At 40.5% G+C, this 22,066-nt stretch overlaps 1 protein-coding gene across 1 annotated transcript in view; it reads left to right on the plus strand.

Moving 5' to 3' along the window:
* Positions 1 to 345: 345 nt before the first annotated feature.
* The window catches only part of LOC149163430 (nardilysin-like), a 694,409-nt gene continuing 672,688 nt past the window's right edge, over positions 346 to 22,066 (plus strand). The window contains exon 1 of the mRNA XM_089431708.1: positions 346 to 846. The gene's annotated coding sequence lies outside the window, so the exon portion shown is untranslated. The remainder of the gene's footprint in view (positions 847 to 22,066) is intronic.

A 22,066-nucleotide genomic window follows, 5' to 3' on the forward strand; every position in this document is an offset into this window, starting at 1 on the left:
AAAATCCTAAATTAAACTATGAATATTAAATCAAAAATTAAAATAATTAAAATCTAACAAGGGTAAAGCTAAAACCTAAGTCAAGAACAAAACTTAATATATACAACATAAAGGCAAAATCGAACTTCTTTTGATTTTCATATATATATTTTAAAAGAAACCAAAGACAAATTTATAAAACAAAACTAAATGAGATCGAAATTAACTTAAACTAAAAAAAATAAATTAAAATCTAAAATTAACCTACGTTAAACAAGAAAGGGGCCGAAGATTTACTTGAAAGCGGATAAACTTAAATCCAAAAAGAATTATATCCCTAACTGGCGCACGAAACGAAATCGCATAGAAATCTATGAAATGATCCTTGTGTATAATACGATATACTATGGCGACTTGATCGATTTTAGCTGTGCAGGTGTGTGGGTGAAAAACGTAACCCTCTTCTTACTTGCCTTACGCTCCGGGTGCATGCAAATGGCTATAAACGACGAATTCAACAAACAGACTCGCGACTCGAAAAGCTAATGGCGGCGAAATAAAAAACGGTACGCAGAGATTACCTGGACAGTTTTGGCGGTGGCAGTAATTGATTTTGCAGATGCGTAAAACATTTACCTGAGGCGGCAGTAACTATGGCAGATAATCTCACTCCAAAACTCGTGAATGCGGTTTGGAGCTCCCACTCTGATCGAAGTTGATTATGCATCACCCTCCCGCAGGCTCACAAAGATTTCTGCTACAGTTTCCATGTTTTACGCACAAAACGCCAATGATCCACAGGCCATCATAGTCTCAGTTTCCAAGCGGCAATGGATTTAACACCAAACTCCTGAGACAAATCCGCAGGTATGCGGCTTCTGGCACCAGACGGAGGCAATTTAGGGAAATACGTTGTCATTCAGGGATTCACACCAAGTCATAACATTTGCAGCCACTTTTGAACCAGAATATGATTCGCGTGAAGTTTAATCTCTGTGGTGATTTAAAGCATTCATCTTTTCAAATTTTTAGCTGTTGGATATCGTTTTTTGTCATTCTAAGAGCATTGTGTTTTTAGCTGATGATAGATGATCGCTGTTCATGGTCCATCTTTTTATATCATTTAACAAGTAATCATTTTAATAACAATCTCTTAAGGCACTAGTCTGCTAAATTAACCAAATCCATCGAGCCCTTTTTATATCGTATCTCGTGTTTCCCAACCAACTGGTCGACAGTTGGCCTCATCATCTCACAGGGACTACCCCCCTTAGCCGCGGGAAACAGGCTTAAACGGAGGGATCGGGGATCAGAGTGACAGCCCCCGGTCTGAGCGTTGTCGTGTCAATCTGCGCGACAACAGGTTTCAGAGAGACCGTGGAGGAGGGAGGAGTAGGACAACGTGGTTTTGCAGGCGGATTGGCTGCGGGTGGCACGTCGTTGCCGGGGACAGAGTTTTTCTGTTCCTGGGGTTTCATCGACATGCATCTTCTCATCTTCTTATTTCTCATTTGAGCTGGCAGATTCGGCGTTTGAGGTTATCATTTGGATTTTTTTTGCCTTATTTCTTCGGTGTGTTTCTTGTTTGGGTGGCGACTCCATTTTCTTATTATTCCCAGACAAGAAGCCTCCCGCATATCTATTTGTTGATTACTTCTTGGATCTTAGAATCAGTTTTATTGTTCAAGTGGCGACTCCACTTCTTTCATCTTTTGATTTTCTTGAGCAAAGAGCTAGTTCTATCATTCATCTAATCCCTTATTGTTCATCATGGATTATTCATTTAAACCATGTCGTTTTACTCACCGTCTCCATGATCTTCCGGAGGAGGCCATTCCTGAATTACCTATTTTTTCAGACGGTGATCCAATCGCTGCTAAAAGGCATCTAGACTTGTTTATTCACATCATGATCATATATTGCAGATCCCCTCAGTTTAGTCATGGTGATATCAAAATGCGTCTATTTGTCCTTTCTTTAAAAGATGATGCTTTGAATTGGTTTAACAATTTTCCTAAGGATTCTTTTACTTCTTTAAATGACATTGTAAATGCTTTTGAAGATAGATATGGTTATCCAAACAGCTTGCCTTCTGCCTCTAAAATTGTACAACAGAATAAAAATAATTTGATAAGAGGTCCAGCTGAAAGATCCCAAGACGATTCATCATGTCAGAATGTGTCATCCACCGGAAATATTGTAGATCAAGTTCATGATAGTAAAAAATCAGGGACAAATAATAGTGAAAGGGAAGAACAAATGCAAATTATACAAGATCTAATGATGCTGGTAAGAAACATGGAAAGCAATCAAACTAGTCTTATCAATGATGTTAAAACTTTAGGCACCCACCTGGAAAAACGTAATAGGGAGTTGGAGGTTACACAAAATCAGCATGCTAAGGAAATTGAGGCCATGAAAATTAAATATGAAATAGAAATTAGAAGCATGCAAAGCAAGATGTCAGTCTTAGAGGATAATATGGTGACCATGAAAGCTGATCATGATAGGGAAATTGACTCTATGACATTCAATCATAACAATCAATTGGCTGACATGCGAGCGAATCATAAAGAAGAAATAAATTTCATGCAACATTGCTTGATGGACATAGAGGAAAAGAGTGATAAAGTAATAAAACACATGCAAGAACACCATGCCATGCAAATCAGTGCTATAAGGGATGAATGCTCTAGTCAGATGGATGCCATTAGAATACAAGTTCAAAAGATTCAACAATGGTCAGATGATAAGAGAAACCAGGAGCCTTCTCATTTGCCGCAGCAAGTTCCATCTTACTATGAGGAGGTCATTAGGTGGATAATTGAAGGTGATCCAGATAAGCTTAAAAACGATAAAAATCAGATGCAAGACACAAAAAGACTTAGCATGCATATCTTACACACTCCATCTGATAGTTTCGAAACAAAAAGTTCCAGGTCATCAGTAATTCGACCTGCCAGAAAGAAAAAGCGCAAGAGAAAGAAAATAAGGAGAAGATTTTGCGCATCAGATGGCCGCGAGCAGCTTGATTTTTGGATAGGAAAGAGTCCTACCATATGCAAAATGGGACATGGCACATCCGACAAGCAGCCGACAGATTTGCCTGAAAGCAGGCAAATGCTCAGTATGCACTATATTGAACACATCTGATGCCGTAGGGCATCCTTTGTATCGTATTTCTAACCCTACTCCTTGTTTTTTCCGCATTTTCGTCTCTGCTTTAGATAGTTAATAAATGAAGAGCTTTTAACTTTATTGTGCTTAACGTATATGCTGATTTTTGGATGGACGCTACTTATTTTTTGTGTTGTATGGATGCAGATTCTGGATTCTCACATTCCTGCGAGCAGCAACGTGTCCCCAAGTAGAGCCAGATGTTGACCTCTACTGGTCAACTACCCATGCAGTTCACCCCGTTTTTCTTGACAGAAAGAAGCAGCACCTGATCAGCATGTCCGTGCCATCCTGCCATCATCAGCAGCTTGATCATTTCAGTTGTAAACCCAGTCTGCATGTATGAATTGTAAATAATCTAAGCAGATCAGAGTCATGTATGTAAAATTGCCTAGGTGGACCTAACTTTCTATGATAATCTATGTCCCGGAAGGTTTTTCGTCTCACCGATCCATGGATCGGCAGAGTTTTCCTTCAAACCTGACCCCAAAGCCGGGATGGATTTTGTCATTAGAACTTTAGGAGAATCCTAGTGAGTTAATCTGCTAGATTATAGTTGTGTCGCAGAACTGGGTGTTTTGTGAGGGTCTGTATTAAATGGGTTTGTCCCTTAAGATGTAATTTTGTAAAAGTCATGATGTAATGTGTCCTGAGAGTCGGGAAATGTTTTAAATCCCCTCATGAGTCCTAAGTCCTAGGTCCTAGGTGATGTTTCCGAAAGGCTTAGTTCAGTGATCCATTTTAAAATGAATTAAAAAATGAAGCAAAAACCCTAACTAATAAAATAATAATATTTTAAGTTAATAAATCGACGGATGAGATCAAGAGATGTCTTGATCCTCATCAACGGTCGAGATCATTTCTACATGGATCACTCGAACTAGCCGTTAGGATCATTTCCTTTATATAGGGTCTTAGGGGGTCATTTCAAGGCATCTGATCTGTGAGTCTGTACTGAAAAAGCTCTCTTGTAATCTGATTTTCTGGTTAATAAAGAAGACTTTGGGGTCCAAATCTGGCCGGTGTTACTCTCTGGAATTGCTGTGAGATGTTTATTTTTCTGCATATTTCAGTTTTCAGCCATTAGTTTTAGCTTGTTTTTAGAGTATTGTGAGCACAGGTATCTTGTTCACTTGCTAGGGTTTGAGTGTTGCTAGGGTTTCTTGAATAATGGCAGTTATCTCCATTATTCCCTGAGATCTAGCAGCATTCTCTCTCTCTTTGCTGATGGTTGCTTGAGATGTGCAGGAAAACCTTTCTGAAGGAAATTGTGGGCGTTTGGGGAAGTTCTAGGCTGAACCAGCCGACTCCCACTGGCTTTTCTGTGCAGAGCCCAGCTGATTGTTCCCTGGGTTAATCATTCAAAGTTTCTTTTCTGTTTTACATTGAGAGATTTTCTTTCTGTTCACAGTGAAGTTCAAGATTTCTGATATATTGAAAACATTACTGCAATTATTGTCAAATCTGGCATTTCAGGGGCCAAAAATCTGTAAATTAATCAGTTGATATAGGGTTTTTTAAATTTTTGTTTTATACATATTTTTTATTAGGGTTTTGTTTTTCTTTTGCATTTGCAGGTATAAGATTTTGTCTCTTTGCAATTGCAGGGCCGCCATCAAACTTCTTGCCCACTGCACCTGTAAATGATAAACGCCAATCAGATCACAATGTCTGCGTATTTACCTTAATCGATTTGAAAGTCAGGAAATGTTTCTAAGGCGTGGTTCGCTCAGCGTATGTATCTGCGTGAGTTTCAGACATCGGCACAGCATCATTATAAATTTCGATTTGCAGTCTCAGATTCTATCTATCGCTTGTCTGACCGCGTGCATACAAAGTTTTAAAGCCTTAAGGAGATAATCAGTGATTGGCTGGGTAAAAAAAATTTCTTGGGCGGCTCTCCAAAAAGAGGTATCGATGGTCGTTTTCTACTTGCGGTTAAATGCATCGTCGTCGAGGGTGTCTGATCCGCAGATAGAAATCAATCACCACAGAGATTAAACTTCACGCGAATCATATTCTGGTTCAAAAGTGGCTGCAAATGTTATGACTTGGTGTGAATCCCTGAATGACAACATATTTCCCTAAATTGCCTCCGTCTGGTGCCAGAAGCCGCATACCTGCGGATTTGTCTCAGGAGTTTGGTGTTAAATCCATTGCCGCTTGGAAACTGAGACTATGATGGCCTGTGGATCATTGGCGTTTTGTGCGTAAAACATTGAAATTGTAGCAGAAATCTTTGTGAGCCTGCGGGAGGGTGATGCATAATCAACTTCGATCAGAGTGGGAGCTCCAGACCGCATTCACAAGTTTTGGCGTGAGATTATCTGCCATAGTTACTGCCGCCTCAGGTAAATGTTTTACGCATCTGCAAAATCAATTAATGCCACCGCCAAAACTGTCCAGGTAATCTCTGCGTACCGTTTTTTATTTCGCCGCCATTAGCTTTTCCAGTCGCGAGTCTGTTTGTTGAATCCGTCGTTTATAGCCATTTGCATGCACCCGGAGCGTAAGGCAAGTAAGAAGAGGGTTATGTTTTTCACCCACACACCTGCACAGCTAAAATCGATCAAGTCGCCATAGTATATCGTATTATACACAAGGATCATTTCATAGATTTCTATGCGATTTCGTTTCGTGCGTCAGTTAGGGATATAATTCTTTTTGGATTTAAGTTTATCCGCTTTCAGGTAAATTTTCGGCCCCTTTCTTGTTTAACGTAGGTTAATTTTAGATTTTAATTTATTTTTTTTAGTTTAAGTTAATTTCGATCTCATTTAGTTTTGTTTTATAAATTTGTCTTTGGTTTCTTTTAAAATATATATATGAAAATCAAAAGAAGTTCGATTTTGCCTTTATGTTGTATATATTAAGTTTTGTTCTTGACTTAGGTTTTAGCTTTACCCTTTGTTAGATTTTAATTATTTTAATTTTTGATTTAATATTCATAGTTTAATTTAGGATTTTATTTTGGTTTGATTTTAGTTAGAATTTAACTTTTAGGATTTTAATTTGTTTATTTTTAGCTTTAGTTTGGTTTTTTAAATTTTAACATAGTTTTAAATTTTGATTTAAAAAATAAAAAATATATATATATTTTTAAAGGGATTTTTAGGGTTTAGGTTTAGATTTAAGATTTTCTTTTTGTTTGTATTTGAAAAAATAAAAAATTGAAAAAAGATTTAAAATTTTTTGAAAAAATATTAAAATTTTGGAAAATTATTTTTGTTAGATTTCAGTTGCTTTCACGTTATATCTTTATTGCTGAGATCTAAAGTTTTCAAGTCGAGATGCGAAATTGATATCTGGTTGATGGTTTATGATTCTCGTGGTGATTTAAAGCATTCATCTTTTCAAATTTTTAGCTGCTGGATATCGTTTTTTGTCATTCTAAGAGCATTGTGTTTTTAGCTGATGATAGATGATTGTTGTTCATGGTCCATCTTTTTATATCATTTAACAAGTAATCATTTTAATAACAATCTCTTAAGGCACTGGTCTGCTAAATTAACCAAATCCATCGAGCCCTTTTTATATCGTATCTCGTGTTTCCCAACCAACTGGTCGACAGTTGGCCTCATCATCTCACAGGGACTACCCCCCTTAGCCGCGGGAAACAGGCTTAAACGGAGGGATCGGGGATCAGAGTGACAGCCCCCGGTCTGAGCGTTGTCGTGTCAATCTGCGCGACAACAGGTTTCAGAGAGACCGTGGAGGAGGGAGGAGTAGGACAACGTGGTTTTGCAGGCGGATTGGCTGCGGGTGGCACGCGGAGCAGATTTGCATGAAAGGCAGCGTGAAGGGTGAAGGGACTGCAGTGAGGAGATGGAGGCCAAGGGTGCAGCTAGGAGCAGCTGCGTAAAGACATGGAGATGAGTTGTTTTTTGGAGCACAAAAATGAAGAAAGGGGCTAGGATAGGTGGACGTGAGGCTGCGGAAGATTAGAGCGGGCTGTATGAGGGCTTCACGTAGGAGAAAGGCAGCTGCGTGATGCGTAGAAGGAGAAGGTGTGGATGAGATAGTAAGCAACTGCATGAGAATGCTGGAGTGTTGGGCGACGAGGATGAGAGACTTGCATGTAGGGATATGGAGCGTGGAGCTGGAATGGCGAGCGTAATCAAAAAAAAAAAAAAAGTTCACACAGGGGTGGTATGGCCTGTGCAACTTTGAGATCCTTCTGAAAATTTAAAGAAAATTTAACTCCCTTTTCTTCAAAACCCTGAAACAAATTTCCAAATCTGAAAGTAACAGAAATTGAAACTCTTGGACAGCCAAACAGTGCTCTTGTAAAACCTGGTTGTGAGGCCAGATCTTACCCTCCAAGGCCTAGATCTGGCTTCTAACAAGAAATTCTTCCTACAACCTGCAAAACACAACAAAACCAAAGGCAAAATATGCAAGGAAATAACCCAAAATTTAGCTAAAAAGTTACAGTATTCACAGATTTTTGACTCTTAAACAGCTAGATTTGTCAATAATCCACAGTAATATTTTCAAAATTTCAGATTTAGTATGAGATACTTTAGAAAAACTCTCATGCATTCAAAAGATAAACCTAAATGATAAACCCAAAATCGAAACTGGCTGGGCTCTATAAGAGAATGCTTTGCGGGAGTTGGCTGGTTCAACCGAGAACTTCCCCAAACGCCCGCTGTTCTTCACAATCTAAATTTCCTACACAACTCACTTCAACTACCAATAAAGAGGGAAAAAACAGTAGTAAAACCCAAATCCAATGGAGATATCTGCCATTATTTCCAGAAATTTTAGTACCATTTAAACCCTAGTGAGTGAACAATATACTTGTGTTCAACATCACTCTTCAACAAGCATTTACCAATGGCTGAAAATGAATTTATGCAGAAAATGAATGAAACACCTTACAACATTTCAAGAGAGTAACACGAGCAAGATTTCAACCCCAAAGTCTTTCTTTATTGCACCAGAAAATTTTTACAAGAGAGCTTTCTTCAACACAAGTCTCACAGATCGAATGATCTCAAATGACCCCTAGCACCCTATTTAAAGGAAAAATTCCCAACGGCTAGTTCGAGTGATCCATGTCAAAATCATCTCGACCATCGACGAGGATCAAATTATCTTTTTTAATCTCATCCGTTGAAATTTTAATAAATAAAAAGTTAAAATTTTGCATTTGTTTTCTCAAAATTTCGATTTATTTTATTATTATTTTTTTAATTATTATTTATTTAATTATTTTTATTTATTTTAATTATTTTAATTTATTATTATTTTTATCTATTTTTAATTTTTTTAATTTTTTAATTTTTATTTTTGGATCCTCGAACTTAGCCTTTGGATAAATCACCTAGGACCTAGGACCTAGGACTTATGAAAAACATTTTCTAACCCTCAAGACACTTTACATCATGACTTTTACAATTTTACATCTCAAGGGGGAAAACCCATTTGACATAGACCCTCATAGACCACCTAGTTCTGCGACCAAACATAATCTAACAGACCAACACACTAGGATTCCCCTAAGATTCTAATGACAAAATTCATTCCGGATTTGGGGTTAGGCTGAAGGAAAACTCTGCTGATCGTGGATCAGTGAGACAAAAAACCTTCCAGAATGTAGATTATCACTAGAAAATTAGGTCCACCTAGGAAATTTACATACATGACTCATATCTGCTAAGATTATTTACAATTTACACATGCACTCTGGGTTTACAACATAATGCGATCAGGCTGATGATGGAAGTCGAATGGCATGGACACATCGATCAAGCGCTATCCCTTTTGTGAAAAAATGGGGTGTACTACTATGGGTAGTTGACACGTAGTGGTCAACACCTTGTAAAGCCATCGGGAAGTAACCATTGACTTGTCCCTTGGTCTAGGAACACATCCCATACATTGTTCCGCATGATAGAATCATACTTCTCTACCATCGCATCCACTCAAATTGGCTGTTGCACTGCCTCCTCAAAAGAAGAAGGCTCAGTCGCTACACACTCCCCAACCAGGGCCATGTAGCCAATGTATCTATCCAGAGATCTCCTCCATCTGCGCTAGAGGATGGCTGCTCCACATTCTCTCTCACATCCTGCATCAATATGTCAACTTCCCGTGAGCATTTCCGCCCATCTCTGGAAGACTCTCCAGCAGTGGTGATCTCCACTACTAGAATCTCTACATGCAGCTGATCCGCATCATCAAGAGGCTCCTCCTCCTTAGGAACTAATAGTTCCTCATCATCACCATGCAACTTGAGCTCCCTCTCAAGAGATACTCGCATGGCTTGCTTCTCATCGAACTTCAAATCCCTGCGCACTACGATCCTCTGATTGGCAGGCAAAAACACACGATAGTTGTGAGGTGTATCCGTGTACCCACAAGTATTCCCAACTCATTTGTTGGGTCTAGCTTCTTCCGAGCATCTTTGGTCACATGACAGAAGACTGGTGATCCAAAGCGGAAGTGACTCACATATGGTCTCTTCCCCGAAAAATCCTCCATAGGTGTCTCCATCCCCAAAATATAATGAGGACTTCTGTTCTGAAGATATACTGCTATATTGCATGCCTCAACCCACAGATGAAGTGGTAGGACTTGTTCATGCAACATCGATCGAGTTGCGCCCACAATAGATCTGTTCTTCCTTTCAGCCACCCCATTCTGTTGTGGGTTATGAGGAGTCGTGAGTTCCCGTTTAATTCCTTTTGAAGCACAGAAGTCCTTAAACTGCTGGGAAATATACTCTCCATCGTTATCACTTCACAAGGCCTTTACTTTCATCCCTGATGCTTTCTCTGCCAAAGCTTTGAACTCACAAAACTTCAAGAAGGTTTGATCCTTCTTTTGCATGAAGTAGATCCAACATCTACGAGAAAAACCATCAAAAAAAATAACATAATACCTTTGCTTTCCGATGGAGGCTGTAGATAAGGGCCCGCATCTGAATGAACTCACTCCAGTACTACTCCTGCTCTACCATCCCGATCACGAAAGGAAGATTTTGCATACTTACCCAAAGTGCAACCTTTGCATGTGTTCACTTGCTCCAGCTTGCACTTGGGTAATCTGGTAGAAATTTGTTGCATGATCTTCAAGGCCCCATGATGCAAGTGGCCTAGTCTCCTATGCCATAACTCACCAATATCTTGGCCATGCATCACCTCTGCTTTGGAACTCAAAGCAGCACAGTCTTCTACCTGTATCTTAAAGAGATTCTTAACTCAAATCCCTATCTGTTTGGTCTGTCCAATGCCTATATGCCTTAGGAAAACCTTTCCCAAACTAAAGAATACATCATAGCCTTTATCCTCAAGCATAGAAATAGACATAAGATTATTTTTCAGCCCTAGTACATACATAACATTAGAAAGAGAGAGGAGAGAACCATGCTCCCTCTGAAACACAATCGTACCTTCACCTGAGACACGGTACTTTCTGTCATCGCCCATCTCGATCCGTATCTGGAGATCCTTCTCCTCCAAAGTGTTGAAAATAGTCTTGTCACCTGACATGTGGAAAGAAGCTCCACTGTCCAAGTACCAAACACATCCCATGCTAGATGAAACCATGCATGCAATAAGTGAGAAATCCATCTCAAATTGTGAAGCTAGAGCATCACCATCAGATTCCTTGGAGGAACCTTTCTTGGACTTCTTCCTCTTTGGGCAACTAGTAGCATAGTGACCCAACTCATGACAATGAAAGCATCTCACCTTCGATTTGTCAAACTTCTTCCCTCGTTGAGAAGACTTGGATTGGGATGTCTTTCCTTTCCCTTTCTTAGCTTTAGATGCTAAAGCCAAGTTCTCTTCATCATCATGTGATATGATATTCACCCTATGAGTGACATCAGTTAAAGATTTATTAAACAAAGGTATTACAGACTCATGTGCTGGTGTGTGTTTTGTGTTATTGAAGCAACGGATTGATCAGATTTCCAATATACAGATAATAAAATGGAAAGACAACAGAGAAATATAGTAAGAAAACATAAAGACACAAGCAATTTTTAATAAGGAGTTCACCCTATTCTCTAGGGCTACGTCTCCGGTCCAACTTTCAATGGTGGCCTTGTTTTATTGTGTCTTAAGCAGAGAAATTACAATACAGGGACTCAATGTGAGTTCTCCTGAAGCAAGTTTGCTTGGCAGGGTGGTTCTTCGATTCCCCAAGCCACTGGAGTGCACAGACTCTTCTTCTTCTGTCAGCTTTGTGACCTTCTAGTCTACAGTGGAAAGAGCCAAATGTGATGCTCAGTCTAGATAGATTCCTCTATGGGATGGCTTGAAACTTCAAGCTCTCGGGTGCTCGATGCTACCGCTAGTCAACTCGGTCGTCTGTCTCTTTTGCTTTGCTTTACTGTACTCTGTGTTCAGTCCTCCTCTCAAGGTTCACTGTTCCACTTCTTCCATCTCTCGGCTCTCTTCTCTCTCGGCTCTCTTCTCTCTCTCTCTCTCTCTCTCTCTCTCTCTGGTTCGACTCTATTTGTTCATGGCTTTTAGCCATCCGTCCCCTATACCTGTTCGGTTCCTCTTCTGCCTCTGTCTCTTCACCTCTGCAGCTGCACTCGGAGTTCCCTGTTCGATGTCATCATGAACGCTCAGGGAGTGGCCACTTGTCCTCCTCTAAATGGTGCCAGCATGCTTTGTCGGTTCGTTTCTTCAGTTACATCGTGGATGTGTTCTTCCTCCACCATGGCGGTCAAATGGATTCCAAATCCCTTCTAAAATGCAGTGTATTCCCTTGTCAATCTCGCTTCCCCCATCGGGCGCGATCTCAGTCGTCCAATCTGGGCCCTCCAAATCCGATGTCATACGCACGTTTCATGCAGTTTACTTGCTCGACCGATAGCATGTGATCAACAACGGTTTTCTCTCACCTCCGCCTGCCATGCGTCAATCGATGTGGAATCGCTCCACTCTCATCCAAAACCTCTTACCGTTTAAGGGCACCCCGATCAAAATCTTCGGTTTTCCAGAGCGCGGGTCCCGCCTTATACTTTCAGCGGTTTTCCTTTTCCGCCCACGTTTCTCTGGTTTCCCCACACGACCAAGTGCTCGGGCTTTTCCTTCACGGCCCTGTTCGCCCAGCGATGCACGATTAGCACTAAGCACGCATCAAAAACCACCTCTTTTTCCCAATCGAGGGTTCCCAGGGGCTACTTTGACCTCCTGCACGGTCTCCATGGGCCTCGATTAGCACGCTTTGACCGAGATCCTCGTCATTCCATGTTGGCTGCCATTGCCACTGGTTCAGGGGTTTTTTTTATCATTGTTTTGAATTCTTTAGAGATTTTTTCCGACCTGATACAGTCATGGTTCTTTGACAGTCTTCTATGGATCCAATTTGGATCACAACCCTCCCACTGAAAGAGTTTTTGGACCACCAAAAGTTGGTTTTCAAGCATCGACTAAGTGAGGATACTGTTTCTTCACTTGTCCAATCTCTATTCACTTGGCACTGCTTGGCTTCGAACCTTTAAGCTCAATCCTGAGGTATTCAACATCTCCCCTACACGTCGTTCTCACCTTCCTTTCTAGCACTATGTCCTCCTGCAACTCATTGAGGTATTTAGGTAGCAGGTCATTAATAGAAGGAAATTGACTTTGCTCTTCAGGGTCCTGAATCATTGAAGGTTCAAACAATCTCAAGCAATCTGCATTTACGACTGAGTAGATGTGCATGTAAGCTGGTAAATCAAGGCAAAAAGCATTTTCACCAATCTTCTCAAGTATCCTAAAAGGTCCATACCTGATGGGCTTTAGCTTTTTACCTTCACCTTGCATCCTGTCCTTGCTGATATACAGCCAGACTTGGTCTCCAACTTGAAAACTATGCTCCATCCGATGCTTATCATGCCTAGCTTTATACTTGGCCTGGCTCTTTTCGAGTTGTTCCTGTACTGCCCGGTGGATCTCCTGGATCAGTTCAATGAACCTAGTTGCCTTGTCCACATCACTGTGTCCATCAACCATGGTATCATTACCAAAGAAAAAATCCAAAGGAGACCTTGGTGTGAAACCAAAACAGGTCTCAAAAGGAGATCTCTGTGTAGAAGAGTGTTTGGCTCTGTTGTAAGCATGCTGCACATAACACAAGTGTTCATCCCAAAGCTTAGGATGTTTGCTGCAATAACCTCTCAGTAACTGGATCATTGACATGTTTACTACTTCTGTCTAGACATCTATTTGTGGATGAAAAGTTGTGCTTTTCTTCAACTTGGTGTCCATCAGTTCCCACAGACTCGACCAAAACTTCCCCACAAATCGGGTGTCTCGATTAGATATAATGGAAGTGGGTAATCCAAAATGAATCCATACATGTTCAAAGAACAATTTTGCAGTTTGTTCAGCTATGATCTGTTTACTACAAGGTATCAAAATACACATTTTGCTGAACATATCCACAACAACATATAGATAATCATGACCTTTCCTAGATTTAGGCAATCCTCCAACAAAATCCATGGAAACACTTTCCCAAGGGTGAGAAGGAACTGACAATGGAGTGTACAAGCCTAGTTTTCTATTGTTGGGCTTGCTTTTAGCACACATGGCACACCCTCTTACATATCTAGAAACTATCTCATTCATTTTCGGCCAATAGCAGAATCTTTGCAGCTGTGCAACTGTTTTACTTACCCCAAAGTGACTTGATATCAGAGAATTGTGTGCTTCCCTAATTATCTTTATCCTCTCAGTTTGTGGAATGCAGAGTTTCCCACAATGGTATGAGTCGGTCCTTCATATGATAGTCCGATTCTTCTACTCTTTTTCCTTGACTCAAAGTTGCATAAACATCTTTAAAGTCCACATCCTGAGCATATTGTTCTATGCAGCTTTCATGTAACATAGAATTATGCTTAAGTATGGTAGATGCATTTATAATGGGTCTAGATAACATGTCTGCAACCTTGTTATGTATGCCCTTTTTATATCTGATGACTAAATGAAACTGTTGTAGAAAACCCATCCATCTGTAATGTCTTGATTGCTGCAACTTAGTTTGGGAGTGTAAATATTGAAGTGGTTGATGATCAGTATGTATTACTGTCTCTTTGCCCATTAAGTAATGTTTCCACTTTTTCACATTCTGAACTAATTCATACAATTCTTTATCATATGTAGGATAGTTAACTACCATAGGATTAAAAGTCTCAGAATGATAACATATGGGTTTGTCGTGTTGTGTCTGTTAGCGCTTGAGATTTCACCCTAGGCTGAGGAAGGTAAACCTTCAAGGCAACATCAAACCATTTCACCTCGTAGCTAGCCCTACGGGGTATGAGAAGGCTCTCTCCGGTCTATCTCGGAAAATTTTCAATGGGGCGAGATGACCAATCAAAGGTAACACTGATATTAGGCTAGTAAACTGATTAAAAGGTTGATTTGGGGGTTTTTGGGGTTTTTTGGTGGCAAATTGAGGATCTGCAATTTTAGGGTGCGGGGATTTGACACAGTTTCTGCAGGTGGGTCTTTGGGGAAAGGTAGGAGTTTGTGCTGATGCCTTTAGCTGAGATGGGTGATCAAGGAAGAAAAAGAGAAGCTAAGAGGGCAAACAATGACTTTGAATCCTCTCTAGACAGTGGAAAACATAAACATTAAACAAATTTGAAAGCTGAGCATGGCAAGCATGAATTCAAACTTTATCACTTCATTTGTTTAATAAGCTGCAGTAAAGAAAGAGATGGAACACATAAACGCACTTACAATTAGAATAAGAGAACACACCATCAACACAAAAGTCCACAAGAATCCCAATGATGTCTGCAAAACCCTGGTCTTCCTTTTCCTCAAATTGCAGAGATACAAGTAAAATATACAATAGGAGCTTCTCCCTCAAGAGTCCAACCATGAAAATGAGCAAGAGAAGGCATAATATAGATGATCTAACTCCTTTCCCCACCTCTAGGGGTCGAGCTCAGCTTCCTAGGAGCTGTTTCAACTAATTCTAAACTGAGCACTAGATAATAGGCAGTCAAAACAACTTGCCTCTAAAACTTAGGAAACCTATCCATGCATTAAATATTTACCATTTACATCAAAGAATCTTCTAGAAGTGATGAAGGAGAGTAAAAGCATCTAAATGCCATGAAAATTACACAAAAATCCATCATTTACATGCCTCAAAAGTCAACCAAGATGAAAACAATGTTTTGCTGGCCGAACTGGTCAAAACAGGCAAATTTCCCTGACTGGTCGCGCACATCACTCTGACTGGTCGCGAACATTCACAGCTCTGTTTGAGGGCCTTCCCGGTGTCCAAATCAGGTGCAAGATAGCTCGTTGGAAAGGTATACGAGTATAATTTCCAACTCCACTGGAATTTCTGAATTTGGAGTTGATTTGACCCCTCAAAAGTCATTTCTCCCAAGACAGCTTTCTGCAACTCAAAATAGGGGCAGAAAGTCAAAAATTGCATGTATTTTGAGCTTTTGGAAGCCCAAATCTCCATAAAATCTGAAACCCATCCATAGGCAAGTGTATTTTTGCATGAAAATTCCAAAAATGAAAAGTTTTCCCCGTTCTGAGTTGCCCCCATGACTGGTCGCGCACGGGGTGAGACCAGTCAAATGGCCAAAACCTGTAAAATTCCCAAAAATGCCAAAAATGCTTCAAAACTCTCAAAATTTCTTGAGTTTGCTGCTAGGAGGATGCTAATGAGTATCATGGTGAGTGAGAGAGGCCTCAGCCAAGATACGGAGGGGATTTGGCTTCTTTCTCTGTTTTTGTGCCTTGGCCAAACTCCTTGAATCCGGCGACTGTAATTTTGGCATTGCTCTAAAACCATGACACCTGTACAAAAAGTGAAGGAGGTTTTTCTTCTTTGGCATGTTATGGACAAAAACATCTCTCAGTTTTCCAAAATTCATCTTTTATTGCTCTGAAACATCATTTGAGTGCAACTTGTCCCGATGTGTGAAACAAGGGATTTTGTCGAAATGAAGCGAAATGAAGGGGATAGGGGGCTTCTAAATTCTTGAGGAAATTTTTGGGAGTGGGGAGGGATGTTAGGAAGCAGGGGAAAGTGGAATCTCAGAGATTGAGTGACGGGAAGGGGTCGAAAAGGGCAAAACACAGGCCAAACCTAGAAAATTGCCAGGTTGTAGCTAGAAACTAGGGTTTGTGCAAAAATGAGGAATTTGGGGGATCTCAGTGATGGGAAGCATTTAATAAGGTACATGAAGGATAGGGGAAGGTGTATGAACATCTGGAAACAAGTTTTGCCGATGATTTGACCATCCAAGAAAAATTTCCTTCAAAACCCTAGGAGAGGGAAATGACCTTGCCTAGGTGCAACTGAAGCATGAACAAGGTGTGAAATGACTCATTAGACACTGACATGATAATGACCACCCTATGAATGATGATAAACTCAGCTGAATGGTGACATGGACTGACATTTGGACAACTTTGAGAAGAGTGAAAGAAAACCCTAGACCTAATGCCTAGTGACCAAATTTTGCTTGAAAACTCTTTGAAATGACAAAATTTGACCTTGACACTCTGAGACCACTTTGTAAGAGCATATTTGATCACTGGAGGAAGGCTGGAAAGACTGACACTAACAGTGTCAACATTTCTCCCATGGCATAGTCACTGGCATCAGTTTGGCTCTCAAATGGTCTTTGTAGATCTGGCAGTGCTAGTATAGGTGTTGTACTAATTTTCTCTTTCAAGGTGTCAAAGGCTTTCTGATGTTTTCCTCCCCACTGAAACACCTTATTCAATCCTATTAAAGCATGTAAGGGAGCTGCAATCGAGGAAAAGTTAGAAATGGACTTCCTCCAATATTGTGTTGCTCCTAAGAAGCTTCTCACTTCTGTAGCAGACCTAGGTTTAGGCCAATTCACAATGACTGCCACTTTAGAGGGATCTATTTTCACTTCACCTCCCCCTACTATATGACCCAAGTAGTTTAGATATGTTTTTCTAAATTCACATTTTGAGAGTTTAACATAAAGTTTTTCTGTTTTCAAAACATCTAATGTCTGCTTAACATGCTTTAAATGTCTTTCCCACATATTACTAAAAATCAGAATGTCATCCAAATACACAATAACAAAATCATCAAGAAAAGGTCTGAGTACATCATTCATTAATATCATGAAAGTAGCAGGAGCATTGGTCAAGCCAAAAGGCATAACCAACCATTCATACAATCCCTGCTTTGTTTTGAAAGCAGTCTTCTATCCATACTTCTCTGCAACTCTGACCTGATGGTATCCATTGTGCAAATCCAGCTTGGTGAAATAAACAGCCTCTTTCAATTGATCTAAAAGATCATCTATGCAAGGAAGGGGATAACGATTCTTGATTGTTATCTTATTCAGTGCTTGGTAATCAATGCACATTCTCCAAGAGCCATCTTTCTTTCTCACCAAAACGACTGGTGACCCAAATGGTGATGTGCTAGGCCTGATGAAGCCCTTCTCGAGCAACTCCTGTACCTGCTTCTTGATTTCAGCATTCTCTAAAGTAGATATCCTTTTATACCTGTGGCTGCTATAGTTGTTTCATCTCCCGAGTCTAACCCCAAATATTTCTGAATAGCTGCAGCTGTCTTCTTCTTCTTGCCCTTGGACTTCTTAGGTCTCAGTTCTAGATGTAGAATCCAACAATGCTCATCATCATGCCCCTCCTTTTTACAGTGAATGCATGAAGCTTTGGCTTTCTGTGCAGTGTTAGCCTTCCTTGCTTTCCACTTCTGCTTTATTTTCTCCTTGCTCTTGCTTACAGTGGGTTGGGATGGTCCCCAACTTATGGATTTCCATTCTTTCCTCTAGCTTCTAGATGAGTAGCTTGTATAGATACCTCATCTATACTAGTGGGATTAAACATGAGGATGGTATGCCTCATGTAGCTGTGTAGACCACCAATGTACTTCAAAAGAGTCTCTAGTGAATCTAATGAGATACCCAACATCAATGCTCTCTTTCTGAATTCTTGAGTATACCCTTGCACACTTTGCCCTTTCAACTGTCGAAGAGTTTGCCAACTCATCATGGCTTGTTGCATGTATGCAAATGGATAGAATTTCTTTTTGATTGCAGCAACAAATTCACTCCAGACAGAGATGGCCTTGCCATGTCTTTTCATATCAGCTTGGGTTCTGCCTTCCCACCAAACCAAGGCAGTGCCTCCTAGGCGTAGGCTTGCCAGCTAAATCTTACTCTTGTCTGAGTTTATGTTCTGTACCCTACAATACACATCAATTTGTCTAATCCAATTGTCCAATTTTTCAGCATTTAGCTCTCCATCATATATAGGAAAATCAAATTTCACATCTAGCTTAATCAAAGACGCTTTCTCATTATGCACAGGGCTATTAGGAGGTGTGAGAAAGCTTTCCTCTTTACCCTTTCCTTTGGAGTGGTCATGGAAGTGAGACTCACATTCTTCTTTATCTTGTTTAGAGCTTGATGAATCTTCCACCTTTTGCTTTCTAAAGTCTCTGTACATTTCTTCTACCATAGACTTTATAGCTAGGAAACTCTCTATGAATTGAAGGTCTGGTCCTGCATAACCTTCCTTTGACATTGTCTTTCAAGGATAGACTCTCCCAATTTCAAGATTAGTCTCCACCAACTCTCCTTCTCCTAATTTGAGCTTTGATCTTGTGAGCATTCACAGTTAAACCAACACAAGCTTGTCTAACCTTACAGCCTAGAGCTCTAATACCACTTGATCCGATATTCACCCTATGAGTGACATCGGTTAAAGATTTATTAAACAAAGGTATTACAGACTCATGTGCTGGTGTGTGTTCTGTGTTATTGAAGCAACAGATCGATCAGATTGCCAATACACATACAATAAAATGGAAAGACAACAGAGAAATATAGTAAGCAAACATAAAGACACAAGAAATTTTTAATAAGGAGTTCACACTATTCTCCAGGGCTACGTCTCCGGTCCAGCTTTTAGTGGTGGCCGTGTTTTATTGTGTCTTTAAGTAGAGAAATTACAATATAGGGACTCAATGTGAGTTCTCCTGAAGCAGGTTTGCTTGGCAGGGTGGTTCTTGGATTCCCCGAGCCACTGGAATGCACAGACTCTTCTTCTTCTGCCAGCTCTGTGACCTTCTGGTCTACAGTGGAAAGAGCCAAATGTGATGCTCAGTCTGGACAGATTCCTCTATGGGATGGCTTGAATATTCAAGCTCTTAGGTGCTCGATGTTGCCGGTGGTCATCTCGGCCCTCTGTCTCTTCTGCTTTGCTTTACTGTACTCTGTTTTCAGTCCTCCTCTCAAGGTTCACTATTCCACTTCTTCCATCCCTCGACTCTCTCTCTCTCTCTCTCTCTCTCTCTCTCTCTCTCTCTCTCTCTTTGGTTTGACTGTCTCTATTCATGGCTTTTAGCCATCCGTCCCCTATGTCTATTCGGTTCCTCTTTTGCCTCTATCTCTTCACCTTCTGCAGCTACACTTGGAGTTCCCTGTTCGGCGTCATCATCAACGCTCAGGGAGTGGCCACTTGTCCTCTAGACGACGCCGGCATGCTTTGTCAGTTCGTTTCTTCAGTTACGTCATGGATGCGTTCTTCCTCCACCGTGGTAGTCAAACGGATTCCAAATCCCTTCTAAAATGCGACATATTCCCTTGTCAATTTCACTTCCCCCATCAGGCATGATCTTAGCCATACGATCTGGGCCCTCCAGATCCGATGCCATACGCACATTTCACGCAGTTGACTTGATCGACCGATAGCATGCGATCAACGACAGTTTTCTCTCACCTCTGCTTACCACATGTCGATCAATGTATGGAATCGCTCCGCTCTCGTCCAAAACCTCTTACCATTTAAGGGTGCCCTGATCAAAACCACCAGTTTTCCACAACACGGGTCCTACCTTGTACTTTCAATGCTTTTCCTTTTCCACCCACGGTTCTCTGGTTTTCCCACGCGATCGAGTGCTCGGGCTTTTCCTTCACAACCCTGTTCGCCCAACAATGCGCAATTAGTGCTAAGCACTAATCGCGCATAAAAAACCACCTCTGTTTCCCGATCCAAGGCTCCCAGGGGATATTTTGACCTCCTGCGCGGTCTCCATGGGCCTCGGTTAGCGCACTTGACCGAGGTCCTCATCGTTCCATGTTGGCTGCCATTGCCACTGGCTCAGGGGTGTTTTTGATCACTATTTTGAATTCTTTAGAGATTTTTCTGACCTGATAAATCATGGTTCTTTGACAGTCTTTTATGGATCCAATTCGGATCATCATGCTTTGATGAAGAAGCTCCATCTCTGGTGTTCCGTTTGATCTCCTCCTGCATCAAATCCAACCATAGTTGTTCCCAATCTGGCAGTTTTTCCCTTCCATTCATTGAGTCCTAGTAGCTATGCTAGCTCTTAGGAAGGCCAAGGAGTGCTAGACTCACCATATCATCATCAGCGGTAGTGACCCCTACGCTTGCAAGCTCATCTCTGCAGTTGGTGAGTGTGTTCAAGAATGTAGTGATTGTGTCACCCTTTTCACACTTGATCTTTCGAAGCTTGTCCTTTAGTGCCAGCTTCCTCTGATCACTGCTATTCTGATATAAATCTTTCAATATTTTCCACATTGCAAACGGAGTTTCCTTCCCATGGGGGCTCGAGACTATGTGATCTCGAACTCCCTCTAGGATGATTCTCCTAGCTCTAGCCACGTTCTTCTTCCAGTCTGCAACCTAAGTAGCATAAGTAGGCTTAGGGACATCTTGATCAATGAAGTCCTTAATTCCATTATCTTCCAATACTACCTCCATGCGATCCTTCCAAGCTATGTAGTTTGAGCTACCATCAAGGGCATACTCAAGCCTTAACCCAGTGAAGGCCATCTAGATGAAATCTGAACTATGATGAGAACTAGATATCTATATCCCGAATAATAAACTTCAACTTTCTTTCTCTTGCTTGTATATCGTTCCTTGCTTGATTAACTGTGCTCTGATACCATGTAGAAATTTCACCTGTAGATCAAACTGATATATGCAATTTCCTAAAGCATAATACTTGATCTACTTCTACAAAACATTAAGCAAAAGCAAAATCGATTTCATGAGCAACGTCAATCATAAACCATATAACTGTTCAAGAGAAATAATCACACATAACACAATATGTATCACTGAGGAAAACACCAGCATAAAACCCGCAACACTGTATTATCAATCAAGTGGAAATCCTCTTCTGGTTACAAAAAATATCATCTCAAGAGCTATCATGTACTCTCTGCAATCAAAAGATGAAGATCATAGACTCACTAGGCCTCAATATATTGGCCACCAGTCCTCCAATCCCCTATTTCCTTGCACAATTTTGATTGGGGTCCAACTACAAAACATATGTGAATTGGCCCCAGATCATACCTGTTGTCAACCTCAGGTCCAACTACGTAATCCTTGAGGACACTAGTTCCTCTTGCATGCAAGGAATATTCCATGGGAAGATCCAAGCATCTGATAGTACACTGTCCCTCATCTGATCTCAACTGGGTCTCTGTCTGAACTGCCATGCATCAGTTATCCATGAGAAAATACTCAGTTATCTAAAATAATAGTTGTCACATGCATGCAAGCATTAACAAACTATATTTTATTATTTTAACAACTTGTTAAAATAATCTAACTGGACTTGACTAGTTAGCACTAAGTCAACTGATTCTCTCATTATAGAACTCATACTTAATTCCTCAATCAGTGGAGAGAATAAAGGATAAATTCCTCAATCAGTGGGACAACTAATTGCATGTTCTCACAAAGACTTCAAGTTTAATTTTTACAACTAATTAACTCATGGAGATTAATCAGTTAATATTTTAAACTGTTGTTAAGACCAAATTCGATTTTACTTCCTATAGATAGACCAAGGACTACTATAAATAGGAAGGGACCCAGAAACGTTATTTTTAGAACCTTCTATTTTTAGCAGTTTCACCTCTCAC

Source organism: Pinus tabuliformis, chromosome 5_1 (genome assembly GCF_031772625.1).
Source record: "Pinus tabuliformis cultivar Carrire ecotype Pingquan chromosome 5_1, CPIR1, whole genome shotgun sequence".
Taxonomy (NCBI): domain Eukaryota; kingdom Viridiplantae; phylum Streptophyta; class Pinopsida; order Pinales; family Pinaceae; genus Pinus; species Pinus tabuliformis.